Raw genomic sequence first — 15,902 nt, forward strand, 5'->3', positions numbered from 1 at the left:
TGCCTTGCGCCGCCACCATCCGGCGCATCCGGGCAAGGCTCGCCTCCGACACGTTCGGCGAGTCTAAGGCGGGCGAGTACCAAGATTCGGCCGGGGTCTGGCGAGGCGCCATGCTTTGCTAGGGCGCGCGGTCAAGGTAGATCTGAAGGTTTCGGAGGCAAAAAGGAAGAGCGCAAGAAAGGGGATCTGGGCAATGACCGAAGGAAGCAAGGGAAGTAAAGCCTAGGCAGATGCCACTCTTTTGTCGATTGACGCAGTTGCGGAGCCGCCCACGTCCAATCAACCACCACTCGGCGCCCGAGGCCGCAGGCTGTTAGGGCCCGCGGTGCTTCGCACTTGCCCCTTCGCCTCTCTGCTCAGCCAAGTCCGGGCGCGCCTTGGGCCCGGGGGCTACTGTCGGCGTTCTGGGAACTGGGGTCCCCAGACTTGCCTGCCTGCGGCCTGCGGCGTGGCTCAAGGGGCGGCCCAGCATGGCCCATCTTCATCAGCACGAGCTCAAGACCCTCACGAGGGGCCAAGCCTTGCGAGGCGGACGACAGGAGGCTTCCTCAGGCACGGCCTCGTCAGCCTGGCTCGCGAGGAGGCGGAGAGATCAAGGCGGGGTACCTCACGAGGTGCCCATGACGCAAGCCATGACGACCAAGGGCGCCAGGCGGGCGCCAGGCCGCACAGTGTCCTCCCTTTCCTCTTTGGTGCAGGCGAGAGCATCAAGTAAAGGCATCCATTTCGGTGCAATAAGACCAAGACCAGCAGAGCGGCAGGATGGAGGTCATCGTGGAGCCCAAGCCGGCGTCACCTCCAAAGCCTTTGGCAGGCGAAGACCAACTTTAGTCAGGATAAGTGTACTAGATGTTCCCCTTCAAAATGGCCAATTGTTGGCGCCCTTCTAGCTCAATATTTGGGAGGAGGCCCAGGGCCTTTGCCTATATATAGGACTAGCAACAATAGAGAGGGACGACAACAGATAACGAGGACAACAGAGAGAAGAGAGGAGAGAAGAGAGAACAAAAAACAAGACAGGATCCTCACCAGGAAACCAGTAGAGAGAGCGACTGAACTCCCCTAGTAGTTCATCGCACCAGCCAAGAACAGACCCTCGTGAGGCTGTTCTTCCTTGTATTGTTCATCATCAGCCCAAGAGGCAATCCACCACACCACACACTGGAGTAGGGTATTACACCACAATGGTGGCCTGAACCAGTATAAACTCTGTGTCTCTTGTGTTGTTCCTTTGATTGCTTAAATCCTAGCGAGGCGATGAGGTGTAGGTAGGTAGAAGGCTAGATCTCCGCACGCACCCCAGTGTTCGAACCTAGAGGGTCTGCCGGAACCCGAAATCCGACAATTTGGTTGCAGGGTTGTTTGAGAGAGACCATCTTCATCCTACGCCTCCTACGGATTGATAAACCTTAGGTCATCCACTTGAGGGAAATTTGTTACTGTCCTGCAAACCTGTTCACTTGCAGGCCCAACAACGTCTACAAGAAGAAGGTTGTGTAGTAGACATCATTTAGCTCTCTGTACTTAACACCTTCCTTGAAGGCACAGACTGCCTGGTGCTCAGATACATTCTCTACCGTGTGATGCAATGTGATCCATCTCTGGATGTAATCCCTCAAAGTTCCATTCGACTTCTGCACACAAGATTGTAGCTCCATCAACCCTGCTGGTCGCTTGCAAGTTCCTTCAAATGTTCTGACAAATACTCGGGCAATATCTTCCCAAGTGTAAATGATGTTGGGTGCTAACTGATTCAACCATGCTCTGGCCGATCCTTCCAACATAAGAGGCAGGTGTTTCATGGCCACCTCATCGTTGCCGCCGCCAATCTGAACAGCCACTCGGTAGTCTTCAAGCCAAGTATCAGGCTTGGACTCACCAGTGAACTTACTGACTCCAGTCACCAACCTGAAGTTGGGAGGAATCACCGCGGCCCTGATGGCTCTTCTGAAACACTCTGGTCCTGAGACGTGTACTCTGCTGCTGGTGGGTACATCTCTGTCATCCTGCTGTCGAGGCGCGTACGATCCACCCCTTGGGGGAGGGGTGGGCACTCGACGTCGATCATCACAATCGAATCGGTGATCATACTGCTCACGGTTCTTGTACTGATCACGCCGGTCTCCATGTTCCTCACGCCTCGGGAGAGATCTTGGGCTATGGGCCGACTGGACTGTATTTGCAGCGACGGATCTGCTGTGAATCCTATTCTGTGACTGTGATACAGCTGAATTTTGATCTCCTACTGCCCGGAGTAATGCTCTGATATGTAACAAGCCTTTGCCAGCATCTGACTGGGAAGGCTGAATCGACTCTGCTATACGGGCTGCAGCTGCTAGATTCTGAATCGGAGTTCGATACACCTGAGTCGGTGGTGGAAAGAGTTGACGTCGACTGTAGTATAGAACCCGTTGCCGCGCACGCTCATAGAGTGCTTGCTGGAGGTTCTCCAGTCGAGTGCGCTCAGCCAAGTTGGCCAAGCGCGCGTCCTCTAAGGCACGAGCCTCGGGGGTTTCTGTTGGGGAACGTAGCAGAAATTCAAAATTTTCCTACGTGTCACCAAGATCTATCTGTGGAGAAACCAGCAATGAGGGGAAGGAGAGTGCATCTACATACCCTTGTAGATTGCTAAGCGGAAGCGTTCAAGAGAACGGGGTTGAAGGAGTCGTACTCGTCATGATCCATATCACCGGAGATCCTAGTGCCGAACGGACGGCACCTCCGCGTTAGACACATGTACAGCCCGGTGACGTCTCCCATGCCTTGATCCAGCAAGGAGAGAGGGAGAGGTTGAGGAAGACTCCGTCCAGCAGCAGCACAACGGCGTGGTGGTGGTGGAGGAGCGTGGCAATCCTGCAGGGCTTCGCCAAGCACCGCAAGAGAGGAGAAGGGAGAGAGATAGGGCTGCGCCAGGGAGAGGTCAAAACTCATGTGTTGGCAGCCCCTAGACCCTCAAGTATATATAGGGGGAGAAGGGGGGCTGCGCTCCCACCTAGGGTTCCACCCCTAGGGGCGGCGGCCAGCCCAAACCCATCTAGGGTGGCGGACAAGGGAGGGGAGACGGGAAACTTGCCCCCCAAGTTTAGGTGGAAGCACCCCCTCCCCAAACCCTAGGCGCCTTGGGCCCTTGTGGGGGGGCGCACCAGCCCACCTGGGGCTGGTCCCCTCCCACACTTGGCCCATGCAGCCCTCTGGGGCCGGTGGCCCCACTTGGTGGACCCCCGGGACCCTCCCGGTGGTCCCGGTACGTTACCGATAAAATCCAAAACTTTTCCGGTGACCAAACCAGGACTTCCCATATATAAATCTTTACCTCCGGACCATTCTGGAACTCCTCGTGACGTCCGGGATCTCATCCGGGACTCCAAACAACATTCGTTAACCACATACAAACTTCCTTTATAACCCTAGCATCATCGAACCTTAAGTGTGTAGACCCTATGGGTTCGGGAGACATGTAGACATGACCGAGACGTTCTCCGGTCAATAACCAACAGCGGGATCTGGATACCCATGTTGTCTCCCACATGTTCCACGATGATCTCATCGGATGAACCACGATGTCAAGGACTCAATCGATCCCGTATTCAATTCCCTTTGTCTAACAGTTTCGTACTTGCCCGAGATTCGATCGTCGGTATACCGATACCTTGTTCAATCTCGTTACCGGCAAGTCTCTTTACTCGTTCCGTAACACATCATCCCGTGATCAACCCCTTGGTCACATTGTGCACATTATGATGATGTCCTACTGAGTGGGCCCAGAGATACCTCTCCGTTTACACGGAGTGACAAATCCCAGTCTCGATTCGTGCCAACCCAACAGACACTTTCAGAGATACCTGTAGTGCACCTTTATAGCCACCCAGTTATGTTGTGACGTTTGGTACACCCAAAGCATTCCTACGGTATCCGGGAGTTGCACAATCTCATGGTCTAAGGAAAAGATACTTGACATTAGAAAAGCTTTAGCATACGAACTACGATCTTTGTGCTAGGCTTAGGATTGGGTCTTGTCCATCACATCATTCTCCTAATGATGTGATCCCGTTATCAATGACATCCAATGTCCATGGTCAGGAAACCGTAACCATCTATTGATCAACGAGCTAGTCAACTAGAGGCTTACTAGGGACATGGTGTTGTCTATATATCCACACATGTATCTGAGTTTCCTATCAATACAATTATAGCATGGATAATAAACGATTATCATGAACAAGGAAATATAATAATAACGAATTTATTATTGCCTCTAGGGCATATTTTCGACAGTCTCCCACTTGCACTAGAGTCAATAATCTAGTTCACATCGCCATGTGATTAACACTCACAGGTCACATCGCCATGTGACCAACATCCAAAGAGTTTACTAGTGTCATTAAACTAGTTCACATGATCATGTGATTAAGACTCAATGAGTTTTGGGGTTTGATCATGTTTTGCTTGTGAGAGAGGTTTTAGTCAACGGGTCTGCAACATTCAGATCCGTATGTACTTTGCAAATCTCTAGGTCATATTGTAAATGCTGCTTCCACGCTCCACTTGGAGCTATTCCAAATGGTCGCTCCACTATACGTATCCGGTTTGCTACTCAGAGTCACTCGGATAGGTGTTAAAGCTTGCATCGACGTAACCCTTTACGCCGAACTCTTTATCACCTCCATAATCGAGAAACATGTCCTTATTTACTCCAAGGACAATTTTTGACCGCTGTCCAATGATCCATTCCTGGATCATTCTTGTACCCCTTGACTAACTCATGGCAAGGCACACTTCTGGTGCGGTACACAACATAGCATACTATAGAGCCTACGTCTGAAGCATAGGGGACGACCTTCGTCCTTTTTCTCTATTCTGCCGTGGTCGAGCTTTAAGTCTTAACTTCATACCTTACTACTCAGGCAAGAACTCCTTCTTTGACTAATCCATCTTGAACACCTTCAAGATCATGTCAACGTATGTGCTCATTTGAAATTACTATTGAGCGGTTTTCTTTTTTTTCTTTTTTTTGATCCATCCTCATAGATCTTGATGCTCAATGTTCAGGCAGCTTAATCCAGGTTTTCTATTGAAAGACACTTTTCAAATAACCCTATATGCTTTCCAGAAATTCTACAACATTTCTGATCAACAATATGTCAACAACATATACTCATCAGAAATTCTATAGTTCTCCCACTCACTTCTTTGGAAATACAAGTTTCTCATAAACTTTGTATAAACCTAAAATCTTTGATCATCTTATCAAAGTGCACATTCCAACTCCGAGATGCTTACTCCAGTCCATGGAAGGATCGCTGGAGCTAGCATACCTTTTAGCATCCTTAGGATCGACAAAACCTTTCTGATTGTATCACATACAACCTACCCTTACAAAACTGGTAAGGAAACTCGTTTTGACATCCATCTACCAGATTTCATAAATGCAGCTAATGCTAACATGATTCCGACGGACTTAAGCATCGCTATGGATGAGAAAAACTCATCGTAGTCAACTCCTTGAACTTGTGAAAAACTCTTCACCACAAGTCGAGCCTCATTGACGGTGACATTACCGTCCACGTCCGTCTTCTTCTTAAAGATCCATTTATCTCAATGGCTTGCTGATCATCGGAAAAGTCCACCAAAGTCCATGCTTTGTTCTGATACATGGATTCTATCTCGGATTTCATGGCTTCTAACCATTTGTCGGAATATGGGCCACCATCGCTTCTCCATAGCTCGTAGGTTCATTGTTGTCTAGCAACATGACCTTCAAGACAGGATTACCATACCACTCTGAAGTAGTACGCATCCTTGTCACCCTACGAGGTACGGCAGTGACTTGATCCGAAACTTCATGATCACTATCATAAGCTTCTACTTCAGTTGGTGTAGGCGCCACAGGAACAACTTCCTGCGCCCTGCTACACACTATTTGAAGTGACGGTTCAGTAACCTCATCAAGTATCCACCAACCTCCCACTCAATTCTCGAGACAAACCTTTCCTCGAGAAAGGACCCGATTCAAGAAAAAATCCCTATTGCTTTCAGATCTGAATTAGGAGGTATACCCAACTGTTTTGGGTGTCCTATAAGATGCATTTTATCCGCTTTGGGTTTGAGCTTATCACGATGAAACTTTTTCACATAAGCGTCGCAGCCCCAAACTTTCAAGAAACGACAGCTTAGGTTTCTCTAAACCATAGTTCTCACGGTGTCATCTCAACGGAATTACGTGGTGCCCTATTAAAGTGAGTGCGGTTGTCTCTAATGCCTAACCCATGAACGATAGTGGTAATTTGACAAGAGACATCATGGTACGCACCATATCCAATAGGGTGCAACTATGATGTTTGGACACACCATCACACTATGGTGTTCCAGGTGGTATTAATTGTGAAACATTTTTCACAATGTCTTAATTGCGTGCCAAAGCTCGTAACTCAGATACTCATCTCTATGATCATATCATAGATAATTTATCCTCTTGTCACGATGATCTTCAACTTCACTCTGAAATTACTTGAACCATTCAATAATTCAGACTTGTGTTTCATCAAGTAAATATAATCAACATCTACTCGAATCATCTGTGAAGTAAGAACATAACGATATTCACTGCATGCCTCAACACTCATTGGACTGCACACATCAAAATGTGTTATTTCCAACAAGTTGTTATCTTGTTCCATCTTACTGAAAACGAGGCTTTTCAGTCATCTTGCCCATGTGGTATGATTTGCATATCTCAAGTGATTCAAATCAAGTGAGTCCAAACGATCCATCTGCATGGAGTTTCTTCATGCGTATACACCAATAGACATGGTTCGCATGTCTCAAACTTTTCAAAAACGAGTGAGTCCAAAGATCCATCAATATGGCTTCTTCATGCGTTTTATACCAATATGACTTACATGGCAGTGCCACAAGTAAGTGGTACTATCATTACTATCTTATATCTTTTGGCATGAAAATGTGTATCACTATGATCGAGATTCAATAAACCATTCCTTTAGGTGCAAGACCATGGAAGGTATTATTCAAATAAATAGAGTGACCATTATTCTCCTTAAATGAATAACCGTATTGCGACAGACATAATCCAATCATGTCTATGCTCAACGCAAACACCAAATGACAATTATTCAGGTTCAATACTAATCTTGATGGTAGAGGGAGCGTGCAATGTTTGATCATATCAAACTTGGAAACACTTCCAACACATATCGTCAGCTCACCTTTAGCTAGTCTCCATTTATTACGTAGCTCTTTTATTTCGAGTTACTAACACTTAGTAACCGAACCGGTATCTAATACCCTGGTGCTACTAGGAGTACTAGTAAAGTACACATTAACATAATGTATATCCAATATACTTCTATCGACCTTGCCAGCCTTCTTATCTACCAAGTATCTAGGGTAATTCTGCTCCAGTGATTGTTCACCTTATTACAAAAGCACTTAGTCTCGGGTTTGGGTTCAACCTTGGGTTTCTTCACTAGAGCAGCAGCTGATTTGCCGTTTCATGAAGTATCCCTTCTTGCCCTTACCCTTCTTGAAACTAGTGGTTTCACCAACCATCAACAATTGATGCTCCTTCTTGATTTCTACTTTCGCGGTGTCAAACATCGCGAATACCTCAAGGATCATCATATCTATCCCTGATATGTTATAGTTCATCACGAAGCTCTAGCAGCTTGGTGGCAATTACTTTGGAGAAACATCACTATCTCATCTGGAAGATCAACTCCCACTTGATTCAAGTGATGGTTGCACTCAGACAATTTGAGCACAAGCTCAACGATTGAGATTTTCTCCCTTAGTTTGCAGGCTAAGAAAATCGTCGGAGGTTTGATACCTCTTGACATGAGCACGAGCCTGAAATCCCAATTTCAGCCCTTGAAACATCTCATATGTTCTGCAATGTTTCGAAAACATCTTTGGTGCCTCAACTCGAAACCGTTTAACTGAACTATCACGTAGTTATCAAAACGTGTATGTCCGATGTTCGCAACATCCACAAACGACGTTTGGGGTTCAGCACACTGAGCGGTGCATTAAGGACATAAGCTTTCTACTGTCTGCATAATCACTACTTTCAACTTTCAACTATATTTTCTCTAGGAACATATCTAAACAGTGGAACTAAAGCGCGAGCTTACGACATAATTTGCAAAGATCTTTTGACTATGTTCAGGATAATTAAGTTCATCTTATGAACTCCCACTCAGATAGACATCCCTCTAGTCATCTAAGTGATTACATGATCCGAGTCAACTAGGCCGTGTCCGATCATCACGTGAGACGGACTAGTCATCATCGGTGAACATCTTCATGTTGATCGTATCTACTATACGACTCATGCTCGACCTTTCGGTCTCTGTGTTCCGAGGCCATGTCTGTACATGCTAGGCTCGTCAAGTTAACCCTAAGTGTTTTGCATGTGTAAAACTGTCTTACACCCGTTGTATGTGAACGTAAGGATCTATCACACCCGATCATCACGTGGTGCTTCGAAACGACGAACTTTAGCAACGGTGCACAGTTAGGGGAGAACACTTCTTGAAATTGTTGTAAGGGATCATCTTATTTACTACTGTCGTTCTAAGTAAACAAGATGCATAAACATAATAAACATCACATGCAATTATATAGTAGTGACATGATATGTCCAATATCATATAGCTCCATTGATCTCCATCTTCGGGGCTCCATGATCATCATCGTCACCGGCATGACACCATGATCTCCATCATCATGATCTCCATCATCGTGTCTTCATGAAGTTGTCTCGCCAACTATTACTTCTACTACTATGGCTACCGGTTAGCAATAAAGTAAAGTAATTACATGGCGTTGTTTAATGACACGCAGGTCATACAATAAATTAAGACAACTCCTATGGCTCCTGCCGGTTGTCATACTCATCGACATGCAAGTCGTGATTCCTATTACAAGAACATGATCAATCTCATACATCACATATCATTCATCACATTCTTCTTGGCCATATCACATCACATAGCATACCCTGCAAACACAAGTTAGACGTCCTCTAATTGTTGTTTGCATGTTTTACGTGGCTGCTATGGGTTTCTAGCAAGAACGTTTCTTACCTACGCAAAAACCACAACATGATATGTCAATTGCTATTTACCCTTCATAAGGACCCTTTTCATCGAATCCGTTCTGACTAAAGTGGGAGAGACTGGCACCCGCTAGCCACCTTATGCACCAAGTGCATGTCAATCGGTGGAACCTGTCTCACGTAAGAGTACGTGTAAGGTCGGTCCGGGCCGCTTCATCACACAATACCGTCGAAACAAGATTGGACTAGTAACGGTAAGCATATTGAACAAAATCAACGCCCACAACTACTTTGTGTTCTACTCGTGCAAAGAATCTACGCAATAGACCTAGCTCATGATGCCACTGTTGGGGAACGTAGCAGAAATTCAAAATTTTCCTACGTGTCACCAAGATCTATCTATGGAGAAACCAACAACGAGGGGAAGGAGAGTGCATCTACATACCCTTGTAGATCGCTAAGCGGAAGCATTCAAGAGAACGGGGTTGAAGGAGTCGTACTCCTCGTGATCCAAATCACCGGAGATCCTAGTGCCGAACGGACGGCACCTCCGCGTTCAACACACGTACAGCCCGGTGATGTCTCCCATGCCTTGATCCAACATGGAGAGAGGGAGAGGTTGAGGAAGACTCCGTCCAGCAGCAGCACAACAGCGTGGTGGTGGTGGAGGAGCGTGGCAATCCTGCAGGGCTTCGCCAAGCACCGCAAGAGAGGAGAAGGGAGAGAGGTAGGGCTGCGCCAGGGAGAGGTCAAAACTCATGTGTTGGCAGCCCCTAGACCCTCAAGTATATATAGGGGGAGAAGGGGGGCTGCGCCCCCACCTAGGGTTCCACCCCTAGGGGCGGCGGCCAGCCCAAAAACATCTAGGGTGGCGGCCAAGGGAGGGGAGAGGGGAAACTTGCCCCCCAAGTTCAGGTGGAAGCACCCCCTCCCCAAACCCTAGGCGCCTTGGGCCCTTGTGGGGGGCACACCAGCCCACCTGGGGCTGGTACCCTCCCACACTTGGCACATGCATCCCTCCGGGGCTGGTGGCCCCACTTGGTGGACCCCCGGGACCCTCCCGGTGGTCCCAGTATGTTACCGATAAAATCCGAAACTTTTCCGGTGACCAAAACAGGACTTCCCACATATAAATCTTTACCTGCGGACCATTCCGGAACTCCTCGTGACGTCCGGGATCTCATCCGGGACTCCGAACAACATTCAGTAGCCACATACAAACTTCCTTTATAACCCTAGCGTCATCGAACCTTAAGTGTGTAGACCCTACGGGTTCGGGAGACATGTAGACATGACCGAGACGTTCTCCAGTCAATAACCAACAGCGGGATCTGGATACCCATGTTGGCTCGCACATGTTCCATGATGATCTCATCGGATGAACCACGATGTCAAGGACTCAATCGATCCCGTATTCAATTCCCTTTGTCTAACGGTATTGTACTTGCCCGAGATTCGATCGTCGGTATACCGATACCTTGTTCAATCTCGTTACCGGCAAGTCTCTTTACTCGTTCTGTAACACATCATCCCATGATCAACCCCTTGGTCACATTGTGCACATTATGATGATGTCCTACGGAGTGGGCCCAGAGATACCTCTCCGTTTACACGGAGTGACAAATCCCAGTCTCGATTCGTGCCAACCCAACAGACACTTTCGGAGATACCTGTAGTGCACCTTTATAGCCACCCAGTTATGTTCTAACGTTTGGTACACCCAAAGCATTCCTATGGTATCCGGGAGTTGCACAATCTCATGGTCTAAGGAAAAGATACTTGACATTAGAAAAGCTTTAGCATACGAACTACGATCTTTGTGCTAGGCTTAGGATTGGGTCTTGTCCATCACATCATTCTCCTAATGATGTGATCCCGTTATCAATGACATCCAATGTCCATGGTCAGGAAACCGTAACCATTTATTGATCAACGAGCTAGTCAACTAGAGGCTTACTAGGGACATGGTGTTGTCTATATATCCACACATGGTTTCCTATCAATACAATTATAGCATGGATAATAAACGATTATCATGAACAAGGAAATATAATAATAACCAATTTATTATTGCCTCTAGGGCATATTTTCAACAGTTTCTCCAACGATAGGAGTGTGCAGCGCATCCATGTTCTGGCAGCAAAGTGAGGGGCTCGGGGAGATACTCTTCATGGACCTGCGCTGGATCGCCTCCGCCGTCGCCTCCGTCGGCGCGGGGAAAGCCGGGAGGATTATGTGGTCCATTGACCATCAGAACCTCCGCCGCTGGATCACTGCTGTCGCACTCAGATGTAGTATCTGCGGAGCCAGTCGACAGGTCGAACAGGCCGTAGAGAGATTCATCGGGCTCGATCGTCGCGACTTGGGGGGTGGCTGACTGGCGAGCCATCGCGTGCCTCACCCACCGCTGAAGCCTTGACCGACCGGAGCGCTTGCACCGGCGGGAAACAGGGAGGGAGCACGACACAGGGGCCGACCGATACTGGGTCGACGGTTGCCGCAGAAGGACACCGCGGATGAACGCGCGAAAGTGCGTCACCCCGCGGACAGGAAGTGCGTCGATGTCGAGCGGAGCCTCATGAAGCCAAGCGGAGTCGTCGGCGATGAACGTGAGCGCGCCGAGACGGATCTCGCGGCCCTCAACCAAAACTCCGCCTGAAACCATGATGAAGGAGATCGGAAAAATCGCAACTTCTCCAATAAGTCGCTAAGACACCTGCCCCACAGTGGGCGCCAACTGTCGTGGTTCTAAGTCTGACAGTAGAATAGGGGGGTTGGAATGGAGAGGCAAGATCCTAGCTATGGAGTAGTTGTATACGCAAGAGGTTTACGAGTTCAGGCCCTTCGCGGAGGAAGTAACAGCCCTACGTCTCGGAGCCCGGAGGCGGTCGACTGGATTATGTGTATATGAGTTACAGGGGTGTGAACCCTTTACACTGAGGAGGGGGGGTGGCTTATATAGAGTCTGCCAGACCCCTCCGGCCCTTAGTTATGCAGGGTTTAAGGTACATTAAGATCGGGCATTACTGGTAACGCCATAAATAAAGTGCTATGATGACCATAAAAGCTACTTAATGATAGACCGTTTGCGTGCAGAGTGACTTTAGGTCTCCTGGCAGTCGAGTGGTTAGCTTCACGGTCGAGTGTCTTCGAGTCCGTCGAGTGGAACACTTCCGGGTCGACTGAAAGGTGGTTTCTTCTAGAGATGTCCTTGGGGAGGGTATCTTGGACAGGTCCATGACCCTACCCTAGGTACATAGCTTCATCACCCTCCACCCTTGTCGTTGACTTGGGACTCTTCTAGCCCAACTCTTGTGCTTCGGGGGCTTCTTCTGGTCCATAAAAAATCATCTTAAATTTTTAGCTCGTTTGGACTCCGTTTGATATTCCTTTTCTGCAAAACTCAAAAACAAGGAAGAAATAGAAACTGGCACTGGGCTCTAGGTTAATTGGTTAGTCCCAAAAATAATGTAAAATAGCACATAAATGAATATAAAAAATGCAAGATGGATAATATAATAGCATGGAACAATAAAAAAGTATAGATACGCAGGAGACGTATCACTACTACACCGCCAAGCAACACGGAACCCCTGCCAGTACGGTCCCGTACATCATGGACGTTAAGCGGCACCGCTCTTCGCTGAGTATTCTTTGCTGCAGCTCGTCTAGGCGAGGACCGCGGCCCGGGAGCAGATGGGTGCCCGCACGCTGTTCGCTGCAATGCCTAGATCGGGGGAGCCGGCGTATGACGCTGACAAGGAGATGCTCGACATCATTCACGATGATGGCAAGGGGGTACGGGGCTATGAGGACGGGCATGTGGAAGACTCGGATCCCGCATAGTCCGGCAACTACCAGCATGAGCAGTCCTACACCCAGACGGCCACACAACATTCCTACACCCAGACCGGCGATGGCACACAACAACAACAACATTAGGCCAACGGAGAGCAGTATCCTAAGGGGGAGGAGGAGGACAGCGACGACGATGATCCGGACGATACAGCCAGCAATCCGAAGAAGAAGGATAGAGGAGAAAGCTTCAACATGCAGGAGGATGAGCTGTTGTGTGATGCATGGTCGGCCACTAGCATTGATCTGACCCATGACATGGAGCAAAAGGGCACAACCTTTTGGAGGAACATTCCCATATGGTTCCATGAACACAAGCATTTCACGCCCTACTCCGGCTCGGTCATCTGTGATACGTCCATTTTGCATCATGCTCTTATATCAATATTTATTGCATTATGGGATGTTCTTACACATTATATATCAATACTTATGGATATTCTCTCTTATTTTACAAGGTTTATCATGAAGAGGGGGAATGCCGACAGCTGGAATTCTGGCTGGAAAAGGAGCAAACATTGAAAATCTATTCTGCACTGCTCCAAAAATCCTGAAACTCCACGAAACATGTTTTTGGAATTTATAAGAATTATTGAGCGAAAGAAATACACCAGGGGGCCCACACCCTGTCCAGGAGAGTGGAGGGCGCCCCCCCTACTAGGCGCGCCCCCTATCTCCTGGGCCCCCTGGTGGGCCTCCGGTGTCCATCTTCTGCTATATGAGAGCTTTTACCCTGGAAAAATTCGTGGGCAAGCTTACGGGATGAAACTCCGCCGCCACGAGGCGGAACCTTGGCGGAATCAATCTAGGGCTCCGGCGGAGCTGTTCTGCCGGAGACACTTCCCTCCGGGAGGAGGAATTCATCACCAACGTCATCACCAACGATCCTCTCATCGGGAGGGGGTCAATCTCCATCAACATCTTCACCAGCACCATCTCCTATCAAAACCATAGTTCATCTCTTGTATCCAATCTTGTATCAAAACCACAAATTGGTACCTGTGGGTTGCTAGTAGTGTTGATTACTCCTTGTAGTTGATGCTGATTGGTTTACATGGTGGAAGATCATATGTTCAGATCCTTTATGCATATTATTACCCCTCTGATTATGAACATGAATATGCTTTGTGAGTAGTTACGTTTGTTCCTGAGGACATGGGTGAAGTCTTGCTATTAGTAGTCATGTGAATTTGGTATTCGTTCGATATTTTGATGAGATGTATGTTGTCTTTTCCTCTAGTGGTGTTATGTGAATGTCGACTACATGACCCTTCACCATTATTTGGGCCTAGAGGAAGGCATGGGGAAGTAATAAGTAGATGATGGGTTGCTAGAGTGACAGAAGCTTAAACCCTAGTTTATGTGTTGCTTTGTTAGGGGCTGATATGGATCCATATGTCTAATGTTGTGGTTAGGTTTACCTTAATACTTCTTTTGTAGTTGCGGACGCTTGCAATAGGGGTTAATCATAAGTGGGATGCTTGTCCAAGTAAGGGCAGTACCCAAGCGCCGGTCCACCCACATATAAAATTATCAAAGTACCGAACGCGAATCATATGAACGTGATGAAAACTAGCTTGACGATAATTCCCATGTGTCCTCGGGAGCTCCTTTCTCATTATTAGAAATTTTCCAGGCTTATCCTTTGCTACATAAAGGATTGGGCCACCTTGCTGCACTTTATTTACTTTATTTACTTGTTACTCGTTACTATTTATCTTATCACAAAACTATCTATTACCTATTATTTCAGTGCTTGCAGAGAAAACCTTACCGAAAACCGCTTATCATTTCCTTCTGCTCCTCGTTGGGTTCAACATCCTTACTTATTGAAAGGACTACGATAGATCCCCTACACTTGTGGGTCATCAACCTGCAACCGTGAATGGAAGTCCCTCAAACATCGATGGTTATCCAAGAGGCCGTATCCAAGTATTGCGGGCACTTGAAGCATCTCATCGCATGGTGGCCTAGCACTGCACAAATCACCGAGCAAGTAAGTTGATCACTAGCCGTATATGCTTTAGTTTTGTTGATCACTAGCCAGGGATATATTGTTTTGTTGCTCACTAGACGGATTTGCATTGTCGACATTGTTCCACTTTGTAGCCTACTCGTGCTTGTGTGGTGTACAAGAAGTTGGAGAAGAAGCCCTTCATCGTCATGCATTGTTAGTTAAAGTTGAATGGGCAACCGAAGTGGAACCTTTTCATTACCAAGACCCTCGCCCAAGCCAACGAGGAAGAAACCGATGACCCTACCGACCCAACCCAAGAACCGCCGAAGAAGGTTAGAAGAAATTTATAGGGGAAGAAGTGGGAGGAGGAGAGGGCGAAGCGAGAAGGTGCGGCGGCCAAGCTGACGGAGAGGTTCGAGGACATCTTGGTGAAGGAGGAGGCATGTGTGAGGCGCTCGGACATCAAGGAGGAGGAGAAGGCGAAGAGGTTCAAACTATTGATGGAGGCGACGGACAAGAAGCGCAAGCTCGAAGAGAGGAGGACCATGATCAAAGAGAGGAAGGCCGCGCTCGAGGAAAAGAGGGTGAAGATCGCCGCCAATGCGGAGGACGCCAAGATGTTGACCTTGCATGTCGAATCTTTGGATGCCGACACAAGAATGATCGTGCAATCTGTCCGCTACCAAATGTTGCAGCGGCAGAAAGAGTTGGCGCCGACGGACTATGAGGACGTGGCGGAAGTGGAGGCGGACGCGGGGGCGGAGGCTGCCCATGCGGCGGCGGCGACACCTCCTTGATTGGGGAACAACTACCTGGTATTGTCGGTCCCCATAAATGCATGGACTGCCGGACTGATGTTATTTTGGATCCAGGCATGTAAAAATTAAGCACATTTGCCTCTTTTTGGTTGTGATCAGGCATGCAATCCGACGTTGGTGTGATCCAGCATGCTGTGTGGATTGGAGTACATTTGAATTTGAGTTTACTGGCGTACATATACAGAATACGGTTGGATGC

This window comes from Triticum dicoccoides, chromosome 2B (genome assembly GCF_002162155.2).
Source record: "Triticum dicoccoides isolate Atlit2015 ecotype Zavitan chromosome 2B, WEW_v2.0, whole genome shotgun sequence".
Taxonomy (NCBI): Eukaryota; Viridiplantae; Streptophyta; class Magnoliopsida; order Poales; family Poaceae; genus Triticum; species Triticum dicoccoides.